This window comes from Kryptolebias marmoratus, linkage group LG23 (genome assembly GCF_001649575.2).
Source record: "Kryptolebias marmoratus isolate JLee-2015 linkage group LG23, ASM164957v2, whole genome shotgun sequence".
In the NCBI taxonomy this organism is placed as follows: Eukaryota; Metazoa; Chordata; class Actinopteri; order Cyprinodontiformes; family Rivulidae; genus Kryptolebias; species Kryptolebias marmoratus.
The window spans coordinates 11,752,728-11,780,664 of record NC_051452.1 but is presented as its reverse complement, the minus strand read 5'-3'; the positions used below and the strand labels follow the sequence as shown (position 1 = coordinate 11,780,664).

Below are 27,937 nucleotides of genomic sequence, written 5' to 3'. Positions count from 1 at the left end.
ATTCATTTTCAATGAGAAAAAAATGGCAGAAAAAGCTAAATATCTGAAACAGCCGAAATTGCACCAATACCAAAAGTCATAGCGGTCTTGTCATTAATGAGCTGAACGTTTTGATATATGAACGGTTGAAATAGCTGAAAAAATTGCGGAACGAGTTAGATGCCGAAAAACGTACGGAATAGTGAAAGAAGAATAATAGATAAGAAAGAGAAACAGGAAAACAATGGTATGAATGCTTAAAAGCATTCACACAATTAGCTTTGGTGGCCAGCTTGAAATAAACTCATGTCAAAAGGTAATCAGTTGTAGATGTACATCCAATGATTACTTTCTGAAAGTTTCATTAAAATCTGTCATAAGATGTGGTTCATATGATATTTAGCTAACAGACAAACAGGGCTGACTCTAAAAGCTAATTAAAAGGTTTTTGTGTTTTCTAAAGTCAGTTTGCTATGATGGCAGTCTTGAATTGGGTTGGCATTAAAAGTTAGTCACTTGAAGACATAAATCTAAAGATTATTTCCTAAAAGTTTAATTGAATCCATTCGGTAGTTTAGGAGATATTTTGCTAACAAAAAGAGTTGACTTCAAATAACTTTAAACAAAGTTTTTGAGCAACCTGTTAGAGCTAAGAATATGTGTTGAAAATCAATTTCTGCTACTACTACTACTACTACTACTACTACTATCTGGTTGACTTAAAATGTTGATTCGTTGTAGACGTTCATCCAATTATTACGTTCTCAAAAATTTTACAAAAACTTGTCCAGTGGTTCAAGAGAAACTTTGATAATCGACAGACACACACACACCCGCACGCACACACACTCACAGGCAAAAATATTATTGTCTTTTTCTTTTTAGTGGTAATAAATATCATGTAGTTATTTGCCCTTGTAAAATTTCCGCATAAACAGAATTTATTATTATTATTAATTTTATTGAATTAAGTTTAGTTTCCATCACCCTCACTGATTATTTTGGTTCTGTTTGGCTTGTGGCTAATATTGACATCACTAAACAGGAACTCAGTACAAAAGGTTCAGCTGATAGTAAAATTATCAGCATTTATGTTTGTGTGTGAAGGTGTGTGTGTGTGTGTAACATGTAACAACACTGTTAAGTTGGTCTGTTTTACTTTAGAAGCTTTGGATATAATAATACAAGAATTACTTTTGTGAATATATGTGAAAAATAAAATATGTGGTTTTATCAGTAATATGGGACATAAAAATTCCAACCGGCACGACTTGTTGTTTTACATCTTTAGGAAGGTTCAGGTTTTAATGAGGAGGGACAAACAGTCCCTTTCTCCCTTGTAATTCAAACCATGCTGAGCACTCCTGCTGTACATATTCATTTTATAAGATCTTAGTTTTGTTACATCTTGTATTACTGAGCACGTAATATTTCAAGATATATTAAAAAATGTTATACAAGTATAATAAATAAACCAACCTGTTTTGATCTTCTTTTCCTACAAAGGCTTCACTTTTATCAAATTCTGAAATAAGACAAAATAAAAATGCATTACTTGACAGTTTGTTCTGAGCAGCAATGTGTGTTTTTAACAAGCACATAACAAAATAAAGAATAAATAGTTGAATTATTATGCCACGAAGCCTGAAAATTACAATAACTTTAATCTTTATGTGAATGTCATATTAATGAAAAATAATTTAGTAAAAACTGACTAAGTACCAGTTGTCAGCTTTCTTTGTGCTTGCAGAAACCTGTGCCATGCCTCAGGCAGCCAGCAGGGGAAGCTGCTGCACTTCCCCATCCACCACACAGACAACCTGAACTACATGTGAAATTCCTCCTTCTAACATTAGATCTTCTTCTCCTATTCTTCTATAAATTTTTAGACACTAATAAAGGTTACAACTTCATTATACATACTTAGTCACAAAAAGAGTCTTGCTTGGTAACATGAAGCTTAAGTTTCATATTAGAAGTCAACTTTAAGTTTTAGACATGGGCCTATATGAGATGCGGACGGTATCATAACCTTGAGCAAAACTACCACAGGTTCACAGTATTTAAACAAAAATTTACAAATGCATCACATAATTTATTTGTGGATAAGTGGATAAAGACAATGGATGGTGAACATGCTGACAGTCAGTTTAAAATCTGTCAGCCTTCTCCTGAACTCAGGAAAAATTTGTAAAGAGCTTTTTTTTATTTTCAATATTTTTATTCATGATGAAAACATTAATGACTTTAAAATTTTACCTCAATCACAAGTATTAAAAATAAATGTAAAACTAACATTTAATTTATTATGGTGTCAACTAAAACACCAAAGTCAACATTCTGATTTAACTATAGTTTATATATGTAAATATGTAAATATATATGTAATTATAAAGTAATTTATTTTTATTTGTTCTTCTCTGCTGTTCTGCTCTCTGTAAAGTAACACTGAGAGCCTGACAACCCGATGTTAGTTAATTAATTAGCTGGGTATTAGCCTCTTTACCGAGCCTGCAGTAGGCTGTATATATTTTACCTGGTAACATGTTAACTCTCGTATCTTGTGGCAAACCTTTGTTTCAAAACTATTACTTTCAAAAAACAGACAGGTCCTGCTCTTCTAGTAGACAAGCCACGACTGATTGGGCTATTCTTTGGATAAAATGTCCAACAAAATCAACTCTGTGTGTTTATTTTAACAACCATAAAAGTTTTAGGGAATTCTCCTCTCGGTTACTATAAATAGCTGAATGATGGATAGGAGCAATAGGTAGGGGAGGGGAATCTCAGCGCTCCATGTTAAAGGAGTTGGAAACAAAACAACACAATAAACACTGTGTCTACAGTATCTTTTTAACAGGCACTTAAACTGTAGGAAAAGTTTGATGGAAAAATGTAGTAGTTTTGACACTGTGATTTTTTCATACTGGAAATGATTTTTGGTCCATGAGTAATGAGTTTTTTGTTGGTATTTTAATCACAATAAAACAAAGAATTAAAGATTGACAGCTAGGAGATTTTTATTTTTTTTTGCACAATTAAAATACGGTGTCATGTTGTTCAGATAGACTTGCAATCAGTCTCTCTCTGAGAAAGTAGCAGCCATGACATTTATATTATTTATCTTAAAGGTATTATTAAGATGTAGTAAACACTACATTGTCTTCACAAACAAGCATGCTTTAATAACACTGGTAGGCATTTTGACGTTAGCAGGTTTCTTCGGGGCATAACACTAACAATCATAACCCTTCTGTTTAAACTAAATTTTAGTTTTGCCTCGTCATTAAATAGACAAAATAAGCTGGAGATCTCTTTGAATGGTGAGTTAGTTGTGTGATGGTTGCTTGGATGAAAAAGTTCAGAACCCAAAATGAAATCATATAAATACTAAAAACTGTAAATAAAATTAATATGAAGGTTTTCAAAGTGTTCAAAATTTGGAAAACTAAAGTTCATAAGTTGCTGCCACCACAATATGTTATAATGTAAAATGTTTACTGTTCAAACAGAATGTTTATTTTTTGTTTTAATATTGTCTTTTTATGTTCTTACAACTTAGTTTTTCACTTTATAACAAAATGTTTTTACATTATAATAATATACACATTTCACATGATGTTGTGTTCTTTGTACAACTGAAAAGATGTTCCCACAATATTACAAGATAAAAATAATATTATCATACCATGTTTTTTGTTTTTATGGGATAATTATGTTCTTACTGTATTAACATGAAAACATTTTGGAAAAACATGAAAAATATATCTGATCAACAAACATTTAAGTTATTAGCTTTTAATCTTTTTTCAGTAATCTAGAGAGCTTTATTTTTAGATTTATTTTGGATTTTAAAAATGTTTATAATTATAGCTCATAAAAATCAGTTTAAATCAGCCAAAATTGAAATTGGACATTCAGAACTCAGGGTTTCCTCCAGAAAAGAGGCTAAGCCTGGTGGTAGGTGGTCGATCGCCAGCCGATCGCTGGCCGATCACAATTTAGTAAGAAAAAGTTGACAGGAAAGTTAAAAATATGGCTATTTATTATGTGATATTGTAAAATATTTGTGTCCAATATTTACACAACTACAGTTTTACAAAAAGGCACTTTTGAAATACTTTTTTAAACAAAAATACAATTAAAACAAATTTGCACCAAATTTAAATCCTAATTTAAGTCACATTTACAAATAAATTAAATTAACATAAATGAAAAAGTGCAAACAAGGCACCAACACATCTCACATCAAGTCCAATGAATAACAACAGAGAACTGAAAAATAGAGAGATGCTGTACTGTACTGTGCTTTTTGTGACACAGGCTGCATGTTGTAACAACAAAACAAAACATATCTAATGCTGAATTTAATAGCATCATTTTACAGGTAAACAAGGATAAATTAGCACACGTCATATTTTAACTAAGTACAACACATGCTTACTGTAGTCGGTCTTGTAAAGCCACCGCTAAATTTCAGCTCAACTAACCATTTTTGGTTAAATCTGCTCGTTCGATGTTTATTGCTGCGGCTCCAACGACGAGCTAACTCCAGGTAGCTGAAGGTGGCTTGGCCTCAGGGCTCATTAGAGTCCCACAGGGCTCCGCGAATAGTGCTCGGACCTGAGCACACAGTGGAGGTGTTTATACTTGGCACTTACGTCGGAGCAGTATTCTCGGTAAAAATGGGGCAGTACGTTACGTAACGAGTGGAAATACGGTAAAAAAGAGATTAAATGGTTGTCACATCAAACATGGCTGCACATATTCAGGAGGAAGAAATGTTGTGTTTCTTGCTGTGATACAGAGAGGATGTTTCAACTTAAAGCATTCAGTTTGACTTGTATTGATTTATTTGCTTTAGTTGTGATTCGCCAATCATAGGACTAATATTTCTATAAACACTCCTTTTTATCGGCTGCAGCCGTAATCTCCTTCCGTGAGTTTTGAACCATTTGATTATCTTTGTGATCTCTCATAGAGGGATCATATAAATGCTGGTACCAGCTCCGCTAGAGCACCGAAAACGTCCATCGTGCAGTTATAAAAGGTGCACGACCAGGCGATGTGACACCGCGTGGGACCTTTGAGCAGGGGCGGGGACAGCGCGATTGCAACACTGTTGGCGCGCGTACCCTCGCAGGGTGAGATAGATCTAGGTAGCTGTTTTGGGGATGCGGGTAGAAAAAAACGTGTACAAAAAAATGACATATTTTACAATAAACAAGCAGAGCTTAGCCTGGTGGCGATGGTGGCCCGCCAGGCTTATAATACACTGGGGGAAACCCTGGAACTTTATGAAAATATGAAATATCAGTCATCCTAGAAAACTGTATCTGGTACACATCTTGATGATACAGTTATCTGTCAGTTAAATTTTGTCATTTTATTTTATTTTTATCTCTTGGGATGGGTTGCAGCAAAACATAAACAAAAACACTCCTTAATTTTCTGTTCCTGCTTAATCCTTTTTAAGGTCACAAGAGAGGCCTAGTACCTATCTCTAGGAGTCACTGGACGAGAGGTGCAGTACAGTCTGGACATACTACCAACTCATTGCAGAACCAATACAAGTTAGAGTCACTAACTAACCAACTATGCTTTTTTATTGAACTATAATAGGAAGCCAGAGAACTCAGAAAAAAACCAAATCTATGCATGTACAGGACAACATGCCAACACTAGACAGAAAGACCCTATTGTGAGGCAATACTGTGCAAACATTGTGTAGCTCTCAAAAGAACAAATAAAAAAAAATGAAATTAAATAATTAAACAGCCTTGTCTTTAACCTTGAATGATCTTTATCTCTTTGTCTTCTCAGCATTTGCCTCATGTTTTCTGGGAGCAACCTGTCAAGACAGGTTATTTTTAGACAAGCAGGGCTCATTTGATCTCAGCTCCAAACTCGTGTTTCCACTTATGATGGAATTCAGGTGTTTAAAAGGTTAAATTAATAAATTACCACAATTATTTTCCAGACCTGCAAACACCTTCTCATGGCCAACACAAGCTCAATAGTATATAAAGCATAGCTTATCCACCCTCAACATATGAAACAAACAAATAACTCATTATTCTACTTTCCTTGACTCTTAGTAGTTCTGATCTTTGTTAGTAGGATCCTGTGGGAAACCTATAAACAACTAATATCTTACCTGTTGTAGATAGGTAGCATTTAAATCTGACCAGATTGACAAATTAACGCAGTGGTTAGATACTACAACACTTGTAAAACAAACAATTTTTTTAAAGTAGCACGCTGCAAATTTCTTTTATTCATGAAACTTAATTTTAAAGCTACACAGTTAAGGTGGTAAACAGGGATTTTTTTTTATCTTTGCTGCCACTCAAACTACTTTACACTACAAGTTACATTACCTACACATTCACTTGTAGTTCATACAATCTTACTATTCAGCTATTTTTTGATTTTCTCTCTCATACACACACTAATATACAAGGAATTCATTGCAGCCAACTGAGGTTCAAGTTAGCTACAGCCTCCTCAAACAGTGTAAGAGTCATAAAAAGTAATTAAGAGTCAGTAGGCTCTTTATATGTATATAAAGCTTGTAATTGCAACCTGAGGAAAGCACTCATAGATCACAGACTCAGCTGTGCCCCATTGTCTTGTTCTTATACCTTGACAGAGTTTGAGCTCTCATAATAAATGTATCAATATCAATCCCTTCTCTGTCTCCTGTCCTTTGGGACTGTTTTTTGTCATGTTGGGAGCTTCTATCTCTGCAGCCACTCTACTGAATGAGTCCCCAGAGTATTGTTGAATTACGCCAGCACAGAGACTATTTGATTGGCTGTCTCTTACTGTATTGGAAAATGTCTGTCTTGGTTGGCGCAGATGAGCCGAGGGCACACTCTGCTGACTGGGCCTGACACACAAACACACACACACACCCACACACACACACACATACAAACTTAAACTGTGTGCCTCTTACATTCTGATTCCAATGCTTTATCAACATTAAGGTAAAAATAAAAGTACAGACAGAGGCCCACAAGTGACAAAGTGTTCCAGAAAGGGTCACATACTTGTCAACTTCAACATTACAGTACATTAATGACAGACTCACCATTTACACAGAACCACCTTAAACTTTAAACTACCTTAAACCAGCCATTAGAAGGGCACTTTCTGTGTACTTCTGGTGACAGTCGAAAGCACCGATAAATAGAAAAGGTTGTGTCAGGAATGGCATCAGGTATAAAACGTATGCCTAAACAAACATGTGGATCTGAGACTAGACAGAGCCTATCACTGCTTTATCAGATCATACAGCAGTCTTACCAGATTATACTGTAATTATTATTCCACCATTGGACCATAATAATTTCAAATACCAAGGGTGCCAATGAAAACGCACTAAAGCACCCTTATTACTATTAGGTCATTGTTTGTTCACAAAACTTTAACAAAAGTCCTCCTGCATACAAAATATACATCAAAACACGCAGCAGAATGTTTAACTTAGAGAGTGATGTCACACCCAAAGCTAAACTTTCCAACATTTTGCATCAAACTCGTATTTCCATAAATTTTACACTTAAACAGTTTATACTGGACATCAAAAGGTACAAATTTTTGTCTTCTTTGACCCAGTGTGTCTCACTGCTGTAAGACTTAAAGTTTTCTCTCAAAGCCCCACAGATTCCAGAGTGTGCACATCTAAACTCTCAATGATTTTCATTTTATTTCACTGTAGAAGTGAAGGGACTTTTCAAATTGCCATAACACTGTAGAAACTTTAAAACTTACATATGTGACTTTCAGATGCTTCTTCTTCGTATGGTTCAGAAATGTTTTCAATACAACATAAAGTGTTGGAGAAACAGAAAATGACCCAAATGCAGCAATAAATATGCCAGGTCTGTTTATAGTGCTGTAACACTGCCACAAAAATACACCAAAAAGCACATAATGTAATGCATTATGTGCTTGCAAAAGTGACATTTTTGTATATTGTTTTAAATAGTTATTTGAAGTAGTATATTTTTTTTTACCATTTTTTGTTTTGTTTACAGTTTTACAAAAACAAATCTCACTAAATCTTGCTGAACAAACAGCCTACTGTCTTCTGTTCCCTATCCACCAAGTTATGCAAAGTGTGCATGTGAGGGCAGAATAGTATCCTTGATATATATTGATCTATTTCTGCAACATTTGCTTTTTAGTGTTGTTGACAGTTCAATAAAGTTATAAAACCCTTTTTGCGACTGCAACACAAAAGCAAGCATGTAATTTGTCATTATTGTTACGTCTGTCTAGCTTTGGGTCGTCAGTTGGATTAGAGGTGGGACAATGACATCGTTTTCAAAAGGATGTGTTTTGGCAGCCCACATGAAAACACAAGAGTGACATTTAAAGATGTTCTCACTCTGGAACCTGGTTTTTAAAAATAGCATTTTGGGGCTCCTAAAATGCTGTTTCTATGTAGATGCAAGCCTGAAGCAATAACAAACATTTCTGTATTTACAAAAACACCCTTCGTACTTTGTTTTTAACAGACAGATATTATTCAGAAAGCTGTGCTGCAGTGAACTGAACAGGTCTGTGATGGGATAGGCCCACTGTCAACATGAAGAAAGTCACCTTGTCTCCCTGCAGTAGCAGCACCCAGAGGTCCAATCACAGCTTGGCCCGTTCTGACGCACTGACACACAGCTCCACACACCGCCTTTATATTATCTCCTCCAAAAAGATGAGCGTGGTGGACCAAGCGGTGACACTAATCCCTTTATGCAGATAGCACAAATAAACAAATAATTAGATTTTAGAACCCTTGTACTGAATCCAAATCTAATTTACCTTCCTAGCTTTGTAGCAGAGATGGTGGTGATGGAGGAGCTGTTTTTCGCCTCCAAGACAGAGTAATAGGCTTCAAAAAGTATTTTTTCCATTCTCATTATGTCTGAAATCAGTCTGTAATACATCATTTTATTAATTGAAACCAGTAAAAATATTTCCAACAACAAATCAGCAAGCCTGAGCTGATTACATCTTCAAGCTGTTATAAATTTTGTTTCTTAGATTGGCAGTCTGTAGAGTCAGTGTGGGATTAGTTCACACATGAGAAGACATCCTCACATTAAGAGACACTTGTGTTGTTTTATCTAAAGTGGCAAAGGTTAAAAACGCTTCTCTCAGCAGAGCTTTTGTAAGCAGCTTGTTGCAACATTACCCTCCTCCTCCTCCTCCTTGCTGCCGTATCATGACTGCAGCCAACAGTCTGCAGCTCGGTCCGATCCACTTCCAGAGGTTTGGCTGCAATCGCACTGACAGAAAAAGGTGGAGGATCGAGGCTGAATCAGAGATCTGTTTGCTTCATGTCTGACAACCTCAGTCCTCAGTGGAGCCCAATATTATTTGAAATATTAACCCAGCAGCCCTTTGGAGTTTAAGCTGAATCTCAGCAGGGTCTTAAACAGAGTCTACTATGACCTTTTTATCCAAACATAAAGTCTTGTTTTTGCTTTTTCAAAATGATTCAGTCTTTTTTCTTAAAAACATTTTTGTTTTATCCATTAGAATCCCTATTTTTTCTCTCTTTATCCTAAGTCAATTTGTCATTTGTTTTGACAAAGGGATCTGACAAGTATCTGATTTAGTAGATTTAGTACACTTGTTAGAACGAAGCAAGTTTATTTACAGTCCGGAAATGCAATTAACTATCCATCCATCAATTTTCTGCTGCAAGTCTGTGGTTGAGTCATCAAGGTAACAAGTTTATGAAAAAATCCCAACATCCCTCTCCTTAGCAATACTGCCAAAGCGTATAGATCCTTTTTCCAGACACTTCTGGGTGTGTCCCAGGTTTCTCCTCCCTGTGGGATGTGCCTAGAAAACCTCCTGAGAGAGGTATTCTAATTATATGCCCAAAGCACCTCATCTGACTCCTTCTGATTTGGAGGCGCAGCGGCTCTACTCTGAGCTCCTCGCCTTATCTGTAAGCCTGAACCTGGCCACCCTACAGAGGAAGCGTCTTTCAGCCACTTGGATAACAATTCATTAAATTATTCAACAATTATAACCCGAGTTCTAAAAAGTTGGGAAAATGTGTAAAATGTAAATAAAAACAGGAAACAATGATTTAAAAATCTCATAAACCCAATTTTTGAGGTCAACCAAAATGAGTTTATCTATGACCGATCTTAAGAAATCAGGACAGCTGGTGGCTGATATACCACACTAATTTATTTTTTAAATCAATATGTATTTTTTATTAAACAAACTATAACAATAACTGCTTAACTTAAATAAAAGTATGTCTACCAACCCTTGGAAGTAGTTGCAAATTTTTTAAAAATAAAGCAAAGAAAAAGTATTCTTGCTTTAAAAGTAACTGATTGTTGGCTACAGTAATCTGGTTGCATCTTCATTTTCCTATTTGGTAATTGATTAGGTATTTATAAAGGGTATTGCCAATTGCCCGTGTTTTACAAGTAGCCATTATTAATCGATTAATCAGTTTGTCTACCCATATTCTATCCATAAATAAACACAGTAAACATATCAAATGTTTAAACTAAGAAACTGTACCATTTTGTGGAAAGAAAGGCAATTTTAAATTTGATAGCAGCAACACATCTCAAAAAAATTGGGACAGTGGCAACAAATGGCTGTAAAAGTAAGTGTTATAAATAACAAAAAGCTGGAAGAGCATTTTGCAACTGAGATTTATTAGCAACAGGTCAGTAAAACACCTATCTATCTATCTATCTATCTATCTATCTATCTATCTATCTATCTATCTATCTATCTATCTATCTATCTATCTATCTATCTATTTTAAGAATTTGCAGAAATCTTTGTGTACAAAGCACAAAGCTGAAAGTCAATGTTTTGGCCCCGTGATCTTTCAGCCCTCAAGCAGGTCTAATTATGTTCTTGACAACACTTCAACTTTCTTAAAGTAATTCTATTCATTTTAAGCAGAGAGTGTGCCCTGGCATCTCTTGACATTCAAAAGATGATCTTAGTTTAAAACTCTGGCACAAAAGGCGATGGGTGATATACATTCCTATAAGGAATGTCAGGCCTTTATTGCTAGTATTGATTTAACAGACAATTTAATTAAAAATGCCTTAAAGTAAAAGTGTGTAGTGCAGTAGATTTAGGCATTTTGCCAAAGATGCTCTTACATATGGATTTCTGATTAATTTATTCATGATTTAAACAAAAGTCCTTCCTCTGTTGCAGTCACATAATCCTTTGGGTGAATGAGTGTTCAGTCTCAGTGCATCAAACAGCAGGTGAGAGGGAAAAAAAAGAAATCACAGTGATAAATGATTTACAGGCTGACATCTCTGCATTGACAGCCTGACTGCTGTTAATGAGGGTCAGGGATTCCTGTGCTTCATCAAAGTGGTGACAAACTGCTACAGAAGACACAGGGCTGGGCCTGACCTCATGTTAGACAATCGGAAAAAAAGTAAAGAATCAATGTTTTTTTTTAAAGGAAAAAAAAAAAGTGCTGATAAGAGTAAGGATTCAGGAAACGTTCACATCAGCGTCTCACAAACTGAGGCAGCAGGTCTGTATTGATGCAAACGGCTAGAAAAGAATGAGCTGAAGATGCAGAGAAGGAGACAACAGATTTACAGATGAGTCAAGTCGTGCTTCCAATTCCCTTTGTGTTTTTGTTTTTTTTGAGGAAAAAAAAAAGGTCTTCACTACGTAGAAAGGAGGAATGTGACTACGTATTGACATCACCTGCTGAAAATCAAAATATGGCAGACAATGTTTTTGCCAGTCCCTGTGTGTATAATTGCCTATTCGCAAAATATGTCATGAACTACTAAAGTGATTTTATTGAACAGCTAAGAATTATTATTAAACCTTTTAAAACAATTGATCCAAATAATGAGATATAAATAAATATATATATATATATATATATATATATATATATCATTATTTGGATCAATTGGATTAAAAGGTTTAATAATTTTATAATATAAGCCTGTATAATATAAGCTTTAAGTGAATATATATATTCACTGTCATCTGATGACAAAGAGCTAAAGATGGAGAAGGATAAAGATGTAAAGATGAAAAAAAGCTTTTCAAAGTGGTTGAAAGACAGCAGGTAAGTTCTGTCTGAGCATCAAGAGGAGGCCTGGAAATGTTCAGGTTACAACTGTTTACAGATCAGTATTTACAATAGAACACAGACATGAAAAATAAAGGAACTTGTTTGTGTTATTTTGTTGTTCAGACAGTAATCATTTGTTGAACTCAATGGTGAATCATAAAGCAGATAAATTACAAAAGTTGGGAGTTTAAATGTCTCCACTGCGATATAACACTACAGAGCTGTTGTGATTAATTTGATAAGTCTGATCAGAGGAAGGGTCCAATCACTAACTGTTATCCAACAAGGATATCATTTTAAAATTAAGATTTCATGTTTTTATATGTGGTTTGACTGCTGTATTCTTTTAAACCTCCTGAACACAAAGTGCATGTCATTCAGCTGTGAGGATGGAGAGAAAGAATCAGGACAGAAAGGAAGGAGACAGGTTGGTCTAATATTAGCTAGAAGTGTAGAAACAGCCACTTAATACCAAGTGATTAATTTTGAAATATTATTTATATTGAAAAACTGAAATAGCAAGATGTGTAATTTACTTAAAGCTATTAAATAATACTTGTTTGACCATATGACTTAAAGAAGAACACAGAGAAGGAATGAAGGAGACAGACATGAGGTCAGTGATCAGCTGCTGTAGAGGAGACCAGAGATGACATCAGGTAGAAATAATTCTACTAATGAGGCCACAAAAACCTAGGTGCCCAGGACGGTTTGAATTTCTGCTGACCAAAACTGTGTCATTTTGGGAAAATTAGTGCAGGCAGACATAGCAAGTCAATCACCACAGAGGAGAATGTGGACAAGAGAGGTGAAGATGATTAGGGAGAGGGACAGAGAGGTGCAGAGGAGAGGGCTGTGGCAAGACCTTACTCAGAAGATCCATCTGAATGCCCTTCACCACAGGAAGTGGGGGACTCATTGAGGCAGTACATGGTGGAGAATGACCCACAGAGATGTTCTGGGCCATACCTAAGATCAGGTATAATATGTTTAAAGTGCATGAATAAAAAAGATTTATTCATGTAAACAGGCAAAACAAAAAGGTTGGGCAGTAAGAGGCCTGGATAATGGATAGGGGGGTGCTGGCCCAAAAAAGGCTGAGAAACACTGACTTAGCAGATCATCATTCGGGGCTTTCTTACTCCAGGATCTTGGTTGTTTCATCCTGTATAGTGGCTCTGATGCTCACTAGTTCTCTGCATCCCTCCTTTCTCTTAGTGTACAGTCTCAGGGTGCTGGACTTCTACAGATCTGTTGACTAGCCCCAGTTCTGGTGGTGTTTATTGTCCAGGCTTCCACATATTGAGTGTACCTCCTCAGACGAGTAACCAAAGCTTTGAGACATAGTTTGGTAGTTTCTAGAGCCTCGTGGATGGACAACTGTCCGAGTTGCCTTGACCTTAGCTTCCGGCCTCCTCCTCCAAGGAGGACAATGCTCAAGCTTTAACACAGTGTACATTGAAACCAATAATCAGCCCATGCATAACTAAACTTTTCCTTGACGTCATTTAGATACAGTGTAAAATCTTACAGACTGACAAGTCCTTTGTTCGCTTGAGTACCCTGCTTTCCAGCATTTCGTCACCCGCTGCTCCTGCTCCACATCATATATTTACAAAGCACATAGGACAGAGTCACCTCTGACAGTGTGCTTTCAGCTGTTTTTGGAAGCCATCTGCCGAGCCATCAGCTCTGTGCACATCTCACTCTCCTTCATTCTCCTCTCTGGCTTACGAAGCATATCTAATATTAGCTTTGAGTCACAGAAGACAGACCTCTCCATCAGTGTGCCCTCAAAGACTTAAACAGTGAAGATGAACAAATGTAAAAATGGTTCTTTACTTAGAAAGAACCTGTCATCAGGATCACAGACCTACTCAACACATAGCCTCTTGTACAACACTAATCTTCCTCTAAGATAAAACCACTTCCTCTATTATCAAAAGCAGCAGCATGATGATGCTGTCATTAAAAGGAAAAGAGACCTGAACATCTCAAACACTCGTCTGTCTTTGCCTCATGATGGAGGGAGCTTTTATGGCAGGAGAAAATAGTAATTTAGTGATGACAGGAGGGCTGTTGGAGTCGGCGACTCTGCTTTATTCACATTTCAGTTTTAATTAAACTGAAATCCCTCCTTTGAGACAACAGCATGTGCTCATGTTGACTCACAAAAAAAAATGACTCACTATTTTCTGTCAAGACAAGCTGCTTGTTGTTCTCTTCAGAAAGCAAAGGTGGAGACCCAAGTTATCTTTGGGTTTCATCAATCCTTAACCTGAACTGAGTGGTTTTGTTTGTCCAAATGTTAAACTACCACTCCATCTATGTTTATATTTAGCTGTAGAACATGGCTGGATTGTGACAAATTTGGAAAAACTCTTTCAGTTTGAAGGGAATCATGACACTGATAGTCTTAAAGGTGGTATCTCACTGAGCTGTGACTATTGGGGGATTCGCTGGTGACTTAAAATGGTAGGAAAGTTGCATGAAAATATATTCATTTTCTGTAGCAGCCCCCCCTGAAAAATTAGGAGTGTTCGCATCCATTCTTTAACAGTTTATAATTATATTAAACAGTCTCGTTTGCGTTGTGCTGTAATGTTAGCCAACATTTAAACACTAATCTGTAAATATCATGTGTTTAATGTTTAAAATGAAACACAGGCAGCCATGAAGACAGGCAGATCTAAACAGGTATTTATAATCAATGTAAGTTTTAGACCTGGACATGTTTTCTGTCAAAATACAGCTCAAATGATCTAGAGATGGGTTGGATATGCCCACAACAATTTTGCAACTATTTTAAGAAAAAAGAGAAAAAAAACTGTTGCCCAAAAGTGACAGGACTGCATGGTTCTGCAACTCAAACACAGAACTTGAGAACCCCCGCCAAAGTTGCAAAATATTCTGGAGACATATGGGACAAATCAATTATAAATGTAATTTGCCAACTGGTCACAATTTTGAGTCATCAAGTAGTCACAGTTGTAGCTCAGAGAGATACTATTCTTAGTATATAGGTTTACATTAGTAATCAAAACTTGAGATTAGGCATGAGCTGGTAACCACTTTCAAGATATACCATGGAATTAAAAACTCACGGTATCAAAAGCCCTAAATGTTTCCATCATACTGTTCTTACGATTTAAATACCTTAAAGTGCAAAAAGTGTATTTTTAAATTTATTTCTAAAGTACACAACATACAGTAAAAACATGTCTAAAAGGGGAAACTTCAGTTCTCTAAATGAACAGCACACATTTATGTGAGTAACTCCCTACTGTGCCCTTAAACAAGCTGCTGGTGATGAATGACCGTATGTCCATCCCTTTAACAATCTATTTAAAAACAACTTATATTTGTGCAATAAAATTTAAAAGTACTACTGAAAAATATTGTAATATTTTACTGTTATAAGTATAATATAATTATTAATAAGCAGTGTTTGTGTCAGGTTTTGGGTTTTCTGTTTCAGTTTATTTTCATCATGTTTTCTGTTTGAGTCTTTGTTCAGTTATCTTTGTCTTAGTTTGGTTCTTGTGGTTCGTGTCTTTGTTTCCTGTCACTATTCACACCTCCTAAGTCACTCACTTGCCTATCTGCCACACCCATCTCCACCTGTCAACAATTTGTATCACTCACCTGTGCCCGCTTACCTCATCATCTTCAGTTTTTAAAACACGGTCATTTTCTCCACTACTACGCTGGTTCATTGTGTTTCTGTTCTGCTTGTTCCTGTTCCTGTTCCTGTTCCTGCCCTTGTTTTGGATTTAGTTTATGTTTTAGTTTCGCTGCCTCACCAGCTTTTGTTTTGATTTAATAAATTAGTTCTTTTAGTGCAATCATGAGTCTGCATTCTGGGTTCCCCTTCGTTGTCTCCACCACTCCTGATAGTTTGATGTATTGTAGGCAGTAGTGCAATAGCATTTCTGTTTTTCAATAAAGACAAATGAAATATTTTTTTAAATTTTTGTTTTAATACCATAAAACTAGTAATTTTGCTCAAAGGTTATCATACTGTCAGTCTCTCATACCAACCTATGCTGAGTTCATATTTAATTATTCTGTGTACTATAATTAAAAATTCTGACAATTCTTGCTTAATCTGCAATAAATAAATAAATAACAGCAAAATGCTCAGATCTAGTTACTGTAAAGAAACCTAGACTCCTAATTGACTGATGTACCATAGATTCTTTTTGCACTGCATCCCCTTTGGAAGGAGAAAAATTTCCAGCCCCTCTATCAGGTCTAAGACAGAGTATTAGGGACACTCAGAAGAAAAAAAAAAAAAGGATTTTTTTTTGTTTGTTTGTTTGTTTATTCCCGTTTCAACATTAAAGTCCCAATGTCAAAATTAAAGTAGAATTTTTTTTTTAAAAAAGTGGTCTTTCAAGTCTGAGCTGGAGAAAGTGAACCTCACTCTGCTAATGAACCCAACTGTATTTGTTCCATTTATTATTTTTGTATTTAAAGGTTATGGGTGAACTTTTACTACATTTACTAGAAAAAATAGCATGAAGTAGCTTATGTTAACCAGTCTGAGATGAGTCATACACAAAATAATCAAAAGCGATTAGTTTTGAGTCTTGACTGGATTGTTCTGTCAGTTATCTAACACTAGATATATCATAAATTTATCTTCATCACTATAACAGTGAGCACAATATCAATATTGCAAAGGACTGATTGGCCTGCAATAAATCATGTTTTTCTACATATACCAATATATTTTAAGTGTCATGCATTTATATTCTGCGTGTTAATACGTTTGGTTGATCCAATGGACTCTTACTGTCTTGATACCCATACCTGGTGTAGATGACAGTGAAAAAAGAAGAGAAAGTGAGGAGTGAGAAAAATGTAGATTTACCGCAATTGATAACGGCATTGCAGTATTAAACAATAATCGCACATTGCAAGTTGTTCTCATTCAGCCTTAGCACAAGACTCTGTACACTTCACCTAGGAGCCAAAACATGAAGGCAAAGATCCAAAGAGTTCATTTACAATATTTACTTGTAAGTGCGTATAATAAAGTGAGGGTTGTCCTGGAGAGGAGAGGTGGAGTAAGTATCTTTGTATGAAATCCAAATTTTTCTTAATATTAATATTCTTTATTCAGTAATAGTTACATTAAACAGCCTCATGTTAGCTGTTCTGTAATATTAACCAACTTTACGTAGTTAGTTCGGTTCAAGTCCGGTCTGTATTCACACCAGAAGCGAACCGCACCAGAGTTCGTTTGGAAGCGGACCGAGACCACCTCAAAAAGCGGGTCTCGGTCCAGTTGTTTAATCCGCACCGGATTTTGCATGACTGTATTCACACCTGCACAAAAAGTCCGGACCAACGCTGGAAACGAACTCTGCTTCGATTAAAGCGGACCAAATGTGTCAGGTCTGAATACGACCCTAGATTGTACAAAAAGGTTTTATTAGAGTCAAGGGAGATTAAAACCTGATAAACTAAAAGTTTCTAATAGAATGGAGGATACCGAGGTAGAAGTTCAAAACCACATTGAGACTTTTGATGTGTCCTAATGGATCTCGATTTTCCTTGGTAACTACAGGCAGCCATGCACTATTAGAAGGAAGCAATACGAAAAGGTTCAAGTTATATTTCCAAAATAATATGCAACTCATGTAAGTAAGTCATAAAATGTTAAAAAGTTCTGCTTCTTTTTGGAATCTGTGGGCTTAATGCTGGTTCTTTTTGATCCAGTCAAACATAAAACAAGATCATTTTTTTGTTGTATCTGTTAAATCCAAAAGACGTTAAAAAACAAAAACAACCGGACTTCTATTCTGTAGCAGAAGACGTTTCGCTTCTCATCCGAGGAGCAGTATATTTCATAAAACTTTCCACTGTTATCAGTTTTGCATTACACGGGTATTTACATGGAATTCTATGGTTATTTGCAAATGTAAAAAGCACAGCTAGCTGAAGAACCTCTGGTAAAGACTGCGGCAGTTCCAGTAGCAGTTTTATAATATTTCTGTCAGAATAACTGTGTAATTCAAAAAAGATGGTAAAGTAAAGGTTTAAAGAATAATGATAATAATAAATAATGTTTAAATAACTGTCCTTATTTTAAATGGTAAAATCCACTTTAGAAGTGGGTCTGGTCAGTCTAGCTATTATTAGCTTGTCAATATGTTCCGAACACACCCTCTTTTAAAGTGAAATCTGCCATCTTAAAACCGCTTAAATCTTTAAAATTTCCTGTATATCATGCATGCACTTTTATTTAAACCTTTACACCACTGTCAATTATGCATTACACAGGTAATCTGACAAAAATATGAAATTCTTACCTAAAATCACACAAGGCTGCAGCAGAACTGCTGGGGTGAAAAAAAGCTAAATTCATCATCTTCAAATATGTAAATTAGACAACAACAATATTTTTAGTTGACACATAATTTGTATGAACTTATCTTTTTATTTATTTAATATTTAAACTGTTAATTTCAGCTCCATAAGTATGGATACGTCAGTTGAGTTCTGCTTGGCTACTTCCAAGCAACGTTTCACTTTCAAATTATCCTGCAGCTAAACAGTTACAGCTTGGAAAGCATTTTAACAAGCTGGGTTAAGTTTTCAAAGGAAGGCAGTGTCTAAAATATCGGAGTACTCCAAGCCAGCTGACATTTAAAGAATAGCATGTACGCTCTGGCTCACAACAGCACAACAAGAGTGCTGCACAGACAAAAGGGCTGTGAGGTGCCAGCAGGGTTACAAGGGGGCAGGAATTTTCCGGTAAATTTCCTGAAACTTTCCATGGGGAATTAAGATGGGGAATTTGGGAAATAATCCAAACTGGAACCCTTCTCTCAATTGTTCTAAAATACACTGAAACAAATACCTGCTGCTAAAGATCACTGAAGCAAAATTTATTTCCTTTCTGGAATTCTTACTCAAACATTTTATATGGAAATATAACAAATAAATGTTGGAATATAATCAGAGAAATATGTCTAGTGGTGGCAGGCAGGAAACAAAATAATGTGTGATTTAAAAATTTAAAAGCCTGTTTATTCAGACAACGCATATGTCATAATTCTGCATACGTCAAATATATCTATCCATCAAAGTTTACTTCACTTTATGTAGTCCACAGGTTCACCTGTGGAGCTTCAATAGTCTGGTGCTCTGGGCTCAAAAATGTGGCTTTAATAGTCCTGTGTTGTAGAAATCATCTGTGCATGTGATAAAGTAATAACATGGATAGATTTGAGTGTGCTTGCATGAAATCTGGTTGTTTTAGTCAAAATTATACCAAAATATATATTTCCTCAACTATATTTCAAATCCCTGTTAAGGATCAACCTTTAATATTTTAAATTCCAGGTTTATTCCTGCTTATTCCCATAAAATGAGGTGCTACCTCAAGTGGAGGAGTTTTCATTGCTAAGGTCACGAGTGAGAAAAAAATGGAGCATGAGAGCAACAGAAGGACTCCACAGTATTGGGTACTCCATACCGAAGAGTGCAGAGTCCTAATTAAGAAGGAGCTGAGCTGCAAGGCAAAGCTCTCTGTTAACTGTTTAATCGATGTTCCCAACTTTACAAACGTTGGGTTGACCAAAATAGTGAGATCTCGGATATAAGCGGTAGAAATTAGTTTTCTCAACAGGGTAGCTGGGGTCTCCCTTAGAGATAGTGTGAGAAGTTTGGTTATCTGGGAGGGACTTGGAGTAGAGCAGCTGCTCCTCCATATCGAGAGGAGCCAGTTGAGGTGGTTCAGGTATCTGGTAAGGATGCCTCCCGGACACCTCCCTAGGGAGGTGTTCCAGGCATGTCCAACTGATAGGAGACCCCTGGGAAGACCCAGGACATACTAGAGAGACTATGTCTCTCCCTGATGGCCTGGGAACATCTTGGAGTTCTCTCAGAAGAGTTGGAAGAGAAGAGGTGGCTGTGAAAAGAGATGTCTGGGCCTCCCTGCTCCAGCTGCTGCCCCCGCGACCTGACTCCAGAACAAGAGGCAGATGTTTTGATGGACGGATAGTTGGATGTATAAAAGATGAGATCCTGATTTCTTTTTGTCCCGTTTTCTCCGTTGTAGCAGGAAAAACACATCCCGATGGCTGGAAATCTCCTATACTTAGGTGGGGGAACAGATCTCAACACAACACCTGTATGTCAATGTGCTGCTTTACTGTATCTATTTGATTTCTGCCTAGTTTACACATTTAGTTGGATAAATAACGATAACTGCTAAATGAACTTAAAACAAACAAATTCATATAAAATCCATAAAATGAATACAATTTATATATGGTATAAAAAGTGTAGGTTAAGTTAAAAGACGATTTGGCAAGGTTTCAGTCTTCATTATTCCATTTTTTAAAATGTTGCTGTAACATTTTTGAAGGTAAAGCTGTGTGACTGAATTCCTGCAAAACAAGGATTTCTCACCAACAGTATCCTTACATCATGATGCATATTCAGACTTTTTATTTTTAAACACATAAATAGTAAGATCATTTTATTTATTTTACCATGTTGGAGTTAGATTTTTAAAATCATATTTTCCACTTTAATTTGCAAAACCCTGCTTACTTTTTATTTCGTGGCATATTGTAAATGACAAGTTGACTTTTATAAATGAAACTAACTGAAGTGAAATTGTTGAATATAATTTTTGGGACAGAAATAAGTCGTTTAGATTAATCGAGAAATTAGTTGATTGATTAATTGAAATAAAAAGTCATTAATGACAGCTCTCCCTAAGATGTTAATATTCACCACAAGTTAAAGAGACCTAAACTAAGCAGTTAGTAGATATTTTAATTAATGCACTTTTCAGATGTCTTTTTATTGTTTTTAAATCAGACAGTGAGATGTGTCTGATAATGAATGTTAACTTTTCTATGGGTTTCTAAATATCTATAAATCAATTTTTTAATTAACGTGGAGCCCTTAAATAAAAAAAATGTTTCATTTAATTTCCCTGCATTTGTTAAATTCAAAGACAAGTTAGTTTAAGGTCAATTTCATTCATAGATTACTGTCCTAATTTCTGTCGTCAGTGTCCTGAGCAGAAGAAAAGTAGATAAAACAAATGATTTATATAAGCTACCTTTTTAAAGTCTCCACCACCTGAACTTTGCGAATCTGTTTTAAATGATTAAAAACAAACTCAGGGTTAAACTTTTTTTTTATTATCGCCCACCACTGAAGGCAGAGCTATGTTTTTTATGCCTCTGTGTTTGTGTGTGTGTGATAAGGTTTGTTTATTCTGTTCGCAAAATATCTTGTAATCCCTGAACATGTTTTAGTGAAACTTTCAGAAGGTAATCATTGGTTGTATCTCTACAACTGATTACCTTTCGTAGTCAATCCTATTTAAGATGGCGGGCACATCTGATCGAACTAAGCCAACATAAAAATGGCTATAACTCAAACCTCTTTCAATCTACTGAAATAAAATTTGGTGTGGTCGTAACTGAGAGTTATTCACAACACACAGGAGTGCTAACAGATCATGCAAGATCTTGAAATATTGCACAAGATCACACTGGATATCATTTACAAGGTTTGACCAAAACGGCTACAGCTGTCATTCCTTCAAGGAATGCAAAGCCTTTAATTATCTTTAGCACAGATAGTGTTAGGACAACAAAAAAGGTGAATAACTATCAGATTTCACCTCAAAATATGTGTTGGTAGTGAATGGAACTGCCAACATTTTAACTGTTAATAACTTTTACAAATAATCCCACATCAAAATGGTTTGAATGTCCCTTTAAAGTTTTAGCGTAATGTTGTTGTGCTGCAGAAAAACATTCACAATGTTAATCCAGATTTTTTTCCCCTCCACAGTCACGACGCTTTTTCTATTCATTGTTATGATGTGTAGTGAACTCTTAATTAGAGAGTGAAAATCTGACTTTACCGTTAGACAAAAAAATCACTTAAAACTTCTAACTGAACAGTTTCACGTTTTAAGAAAGTGCCCTTTTTTCTTAAATATTATTCTGATTTGGGTGGACCTGAATTCGGCTCGCTTTCCCACAGACTGCACCCGCAGCAGCTGGGGATGGTTCCTACGCACCTTCTTCGCATTCTGACACGAACTGGCAGCAAAAGGCGAGCCAGCGGCGGATACTTACGGTGAGATGAGCTCGGCAGGACGAGTGCAGGTGCTGCGGCAGGACGGCAAGACATGGATGGTGTCCGCGGGGATAGATGGATCCAAACCTGAGACATGTGAGAGAGAGAGAGAGAGAGAGAGAGAGAGAGAGAGAGAGAACCGCGTCTCGCTCCGGCTCAGCTGCCGCCAGAGCTGGCTCGTCTCATTGGACAGGAGTAAGGACGTGGGCGTCTAATCAACACGCTGATTGGTCAAACAGCCCACACAGGAGCAGAGGAACACCTGGCTGAATGTTAAAACCTGCCCAGGAGAATTTGGTAATGGTGTGCAATACTTTAAAATTTGATATCGATTCGATAGCAAATTAGTATCACTGATATTGATCCGATTTGTTTTAACTTATAAGGGCAGCCTTTTAAGTTTCTTGTAGGGAGCACAGTGTGTCATGTTTTATCATCAGTATGTTAAAGCGGACCTATTATGTTTCATCAAACAAGTTAGGATAGGTCTGTGGGCTATACAAAAAGATGTTCATTACATTTAACACACAAAATTATTCTCAGATATTGAGATTTCACCTGATCAGTTCTGCCTGTTTTGAGCTCATTTCAGAATGAGCGTTTTAGGGCTACATCACTATGCAAATAATCTCCTGTTGGCCATGCCCCCCAACTCAGTGTGCCATCTCAAAACGTAAAAACTGCAGATCTGACACACATTTATATCGTTTTTAATTCAAACTCTGAGGATTCTGACTTTGAGACAGGGGCACTTAATGGTTCCGAACCAACATTTGTCGAGTCAGACACCAGTAAACTATGGAGGACTGAAAGTATAATCATAAAATAATCAAAAATAAAAGCAAAAAATAATATATATATATATATATATATATATATATATATATATTGCTTTTGCCTTTTCCCTACACATTTCCTCCTCTTCTTTAATCACGTGTGCATTTCTGCCTCAGTATGCAAATGATGGGCTGTCTTCTTGGTCCAACTCCTCTCCTATTGGTCAATAACCAGGAAGGAGCAGGATCCATGTGCAGATCCATTGTTCATACCTGCGCTCTCGACCGTTTCAGGAGAACGCCAAATTTGAGAGGAAGTGAAGTCTGGCAGAGATGTCTCAGACAGCTGCAGAAGAGTCAAGGCTCGTTGCTAGGTTAGCTGACAGCAACACAGTCAGTGATGACTATGTATTGTTTCCCTTTCCAAACCCCCAGAGCGCAGAGGAGGCACGCTTTAATACCGCTCGCACCCGTGCACGCTCCCTCGCGGGGGCGCGCCCGATCACTTTTCAGCACAACACCGTCCGTCCTTCTTTCAAATGGTATCAGTTCGGTATGCCTTTACCCCCACCTGTAGCTCCCACCATGCTCTGGCGGTGGCCGGTTAGTCGCTTTTTTGCCCTCACCCTAAAATCTGACCACTTTTTCTCTACCTTGGCCCCAGTCCTCTCTGTCCCACTCCCTGAATTAACAGTGATAACAATGTGCTGCCGCTCACAACGCTTCCTTTAATTTGTAACGCATACTTGACAACTGTCCCGCATTGGGCGGGACAGTCCCGCATTTAGCCCCCCCTGTGATTTGGTTCAAGAAGTCCGACACGGAGCAGAAAAAGGTAATATGCTAACTCTGCTAATGCTAATGCTAACTCTGCTATTAGACTATTTTCTCATCTGATGCCAACACAACAAACCTCTTCTATCACTTAAAGAAGAAACACGAAAAAGAATATTTAACAATCCAAAAAGTGCAAGGTCAAACAAGTTGTAAAAGAGCCGGGGAAAGTTGCGAAAAGGAAAACTATAGCCGGCCGAAGATAATAGAGTCTGTTGTCATTTGATACTGTTACGTCGTAACAGGTACATATATATTGCTGCACTAAATTGCAGCAGATCTCATTTGTGAAAGTTCAGTTAAATGACACTTCGAAATAAAGCTTGAAAAAGGTAAGAAAAGGGATTATTTTTTTCATATTTTTCAGAGAATAACTGACAACGTACGTAATTGGGGTATATTGTGATATATATCGTTATCGTGATATAAAATTATCCATATCGTGATATAGGATTTTTTCCATATCGCCCAGCACTAACAATATTATTCGACCCCCTTGCGTTAATACTTTGTAGTGCCACCTTTTGCTGCGATTACAGCTGCAAGTCACTTGGGGTATGTCTCTATCCGTTTTGCACATTGAGAGACTGAAATTCTTGCCCATTCTTCCTTGCAAAACACCTTAAGCTCAGTGAGGTTGGATGGAGAGCGCTTGTGAACACCAGTTTTCAGCTCTTTCCACACATTCTCGACTGGATTCAGGTCTGGACTTTGACTTGGCCATTCTAACACCTGGATACGTTTATTTGTGAACCATTCCATTGTAGATTTTGCTTTATGTTTTGGATCATTGTCTTGTTGGAAGATAAATCTCTGTCCCAGTCTCAGGACTTTTGCAGATTCCAACAGGTTTTCTTCCAGAATGGTCCTGTATTTGGCTGCATCCATCTTCCCATCTATTTTAACCATCTACCCTGTCCCTGCTGAAGAAAAGCAGGACCACATGTTTGGTGTGTCTCCCAGGTGGCTTGTGGCAAACTTTAAACAAGACTTTTTATGGATATCTTTGAGAAATGGCTTTCTTCTTGCCACTCTTCCTTAAAGGCCAGATTTGTGCAGTGTACGACTGATTGTTGTCCTATGGACAGACTCTCCCACCTCAGCTGTAGATCTCTGCAGTTCATCCAGAGTGATCATGGGCCTCTTGGCTGCACCTCTGATCAGTCTTCTCCTTGTTTGAGATGAAAGTTTAGACGGACGGCCTGGTCTCAGTAGATTTTGATCTGATACTCCTTCCATTTCAATATGATCGCTTGCACAGTGCTCCTTCAGATGTTTAAAGCTTGGGAAATTTTTTTGTATCCAAATCCGGCTTTAAAATTCTCCACAGCAGTATTTTGGACCTGCCTGGTGTGTTCCTTGGTCTTCATCATGCTCTCTGCACTTTAAACACAACCCTGAGACTATCACAGAGCAGGTGCAATTATACGGGGACTTGATTACACACAGGTGGATTCTATTTATCAACACCAGTCATTTAGGACAATATTGGGTCATTCAGAGATCCTCACTGAACTTCTGGAGTTAGTTTGCTGCACTGAAAGTAAAGGGGCCGAATAATATTGTACGCCCCACTTTGCAGTTTTTTATTTGTTAAAATAGTTTTAAAAATCCATTAAATTTCGTTCCACCTCACGATTGTGTCCCACTTGTTGTTGATTCTTCACAAAATAATAAAAATTTTATATCTTTATGTTTGAAGCTTGAAAAGTGGCAAAAAGTTGAAAAGTTCAAGGGGGCCAAATACTTTCGCAAGACACTGTAAGTTTTGGGAGCCGCAGTCATGGTGTGACAAATAAAAGGAAGTGTTGTGAGCGGCAGCATGTTACCACTGTTATTTCAGTGAGTGGGACAGAGAGGACCGGGGCCGAGGTGGATAAAAAATGGTCAGATTTTAGGGTGGAGGCAAAAAAGCGACTAACTGGCCATCACCAGAGCATGTCAGCTACAGGTGGGGAAAGGCGTATCGAACTGATACAATTTGAAAGAAGGACGGATGGTGCCGTGCTGAAAAGCGATTGGGTGCGCCCCCACAAGGGAGCGCGCACAGGTGTGAGCGGTATTAAAGCGCGCCTTCTCTGCGCTCTGGGGGTTTGGAAAAGGAAACAATAATTAGTCATCACTGACTGTGTTGCTGTCAGCTAAGTTACCAACGTGCCTTAACTCTTCTGCAGCTGTCTGAGACATCTCTGCTAGACTTCACTTCCTCTCAAATGAGGCGTTCTCCTGAAACGGCTTGTCATGGGGGGGTGGAGATGACGGAGACGAACCCAGAGCGCAGACTCATTTTAAAAAGAAACTAATTTATTAAACAAAACAAAAAGCTGATGTGGCAGCAAACAAATAAAAACATAAACTCAATCAAAAAGACTAAGAAGAGAACAAAAATACAAACTGGAGCAGGAACAGGATCTGTCACGGAAACAGGCAGGACGGGAACACACACACACAACAAACAACAAACAATGAACCAGCGAGGTATGGAAGGAGTGACCGGGTTTTGAACACTGAGGATGAAGAGGTAAGTGGGAACAGGTGGCATGATTACAGAGACAGGACTGGTGTAGATGGGTGTGGCTGACAGGCAAGTGAGTAACTGAGGAAGAGTGAATAGTGACAGGAAACAAGACACAAACCATAAGAATAAAACTAAGACAAAAAATAACTGAACAAACAGAAAACACGAAGACAATAACTGAAACAGAAAACCCAAAACCACACAATGTTCCTTCCTGGTTATTGACCAATAGGAGAGGAGCTGGACCAAGAAGACAGCCCATCATTTGCATACTAAGGCAGAAATGCACACAGTGATTAATATAAACATTACTTGATGAAACGTATGTGTAAGAAAAAGGCAAAAGTAAAATATATATATATATATATATATATTTATATTTCTGCTTTTATTTTTGATTGTGTTGCTTTCGGTCCTCCATATGAAACAGCAGGTCCAAACCCGAACAGTGTTCGAACAGCTGCCTGGTAAAGATGAGTTTTGGGTTTTTTTCTTTTCTTCTCTTTTATTAACATAGTTCTAATGTTAGTTTAGACAAACCTGCCATGAATTCAACAGAGATGTGTTTCTGGGACAGGTGAGCTGTTCAAATTACAACTTTCTTTGGTAATATTGCAGGGACATTGCCATCAAAAATAAAATGAAGCCATGCAGCTCTGTTCTCTGTGACTGGGAGAACATGCATGGACACATGTTCTATATTGCAGCCGACAACTAAATATTTTACTTTTCCAGCAGACATTGTGCAGCGGTAAAACCAGCAGAACAAACATGATGGTCTTCTTGTAATGAAGTGGTTGGAGCTCCACTTGAGTTGCTAAGTGAGGTGCTGGGCTCAACTTGGGGTTGCTAGGTAATGGGGATTGTGATGCAACAATCCTGAGGGTTTTGAAACATGTTGTTTTGCAGACACCAGAAAACATTTACTTATTGTCAAAAAACAGCTGGGTGGTTTATTTTATTTATTTTTACTTGGACTGTTTCTAGAAGCAATAACTAACCAAATGGAAGTACAAAAATGTGCAAAAAGTGAATTTTGCATAATAGGTCCTCTTTAAATCTGAATATAGTTTTATGACTATTAAATGACTGAATTTAGCTTTTCTGTAATTAGCTGATTATTTGGTTTTTAAAATCAAGATGAATTTTAGTCAACGTTTCTAGTCAAATAATTTTTTTAATTGAAAAATTGCATTTTCTGTGAAAATGCGGTGTCACTACTTGGAGTGTTGACTTTGTTGACAAAACTGAGTTGTTTAAGTTAGAACAAGCATAACACAGCTAAAAGAAGCCAAACAGAAGCTATGCTGTCATATATGTTTACTCACACAGACTTCAGCCAGCCTGATGTAGGTCAACCATGTGACTCAAGCTTCTACAAGATTTTAAACAGAATCAGCCAAGTGTTTTGTTTATGCGTGCATACCCACATTTTATAATTGCATACCATTATATTTGGAAAACTACTGGAGTAAACTCTTTCAAACTACACCATTTTATATAGTCAAGGTGAACAGTTTTTACTTCTGATATCATACTTTCTGATGAGTACCTGTGCGATATATATATATATATATATATATATATATA

The 27,937-nt window shown here is 36.9% G+C and overlaps 2 protein-coding genes across 2 annotated transcripts in view; one reads left to right on the top strand and one right to left on the bottom strand.

Moving 5' to 3' along the window:
- Nucleotides 1-22,283, bottom strand: part of LOC108244155 (double-stranded RNA-specific editase 1) — a 92,634-nt gene extending 70,351 nt beyond the window's left edge. Inside the window, exons 1-2 of the mRNA XM_037973839.1 lie at nucleotides 22,219-22,283; nucleotides 1,459-1,504 (exon numbers count right to left, since the gene is read on the bottom strand). The gene's annotated coding sequence lies outside the window, so the exon portion shown is untranslated. The remainder of the gene's footprint in view (nucleotides 1-1,458; nucleotides 1,505-22,218) is intronic.
- The window catches only part of LOC108244131 (NLR family CARD domain-containing protein 3), a 1,204,881-nt gene that overhangs the window by 1,049,783 nt on the left and 127,161 nt on the right, over nucleotides 1-27,937 (top strand). The window lies entirely within an intron of this gene.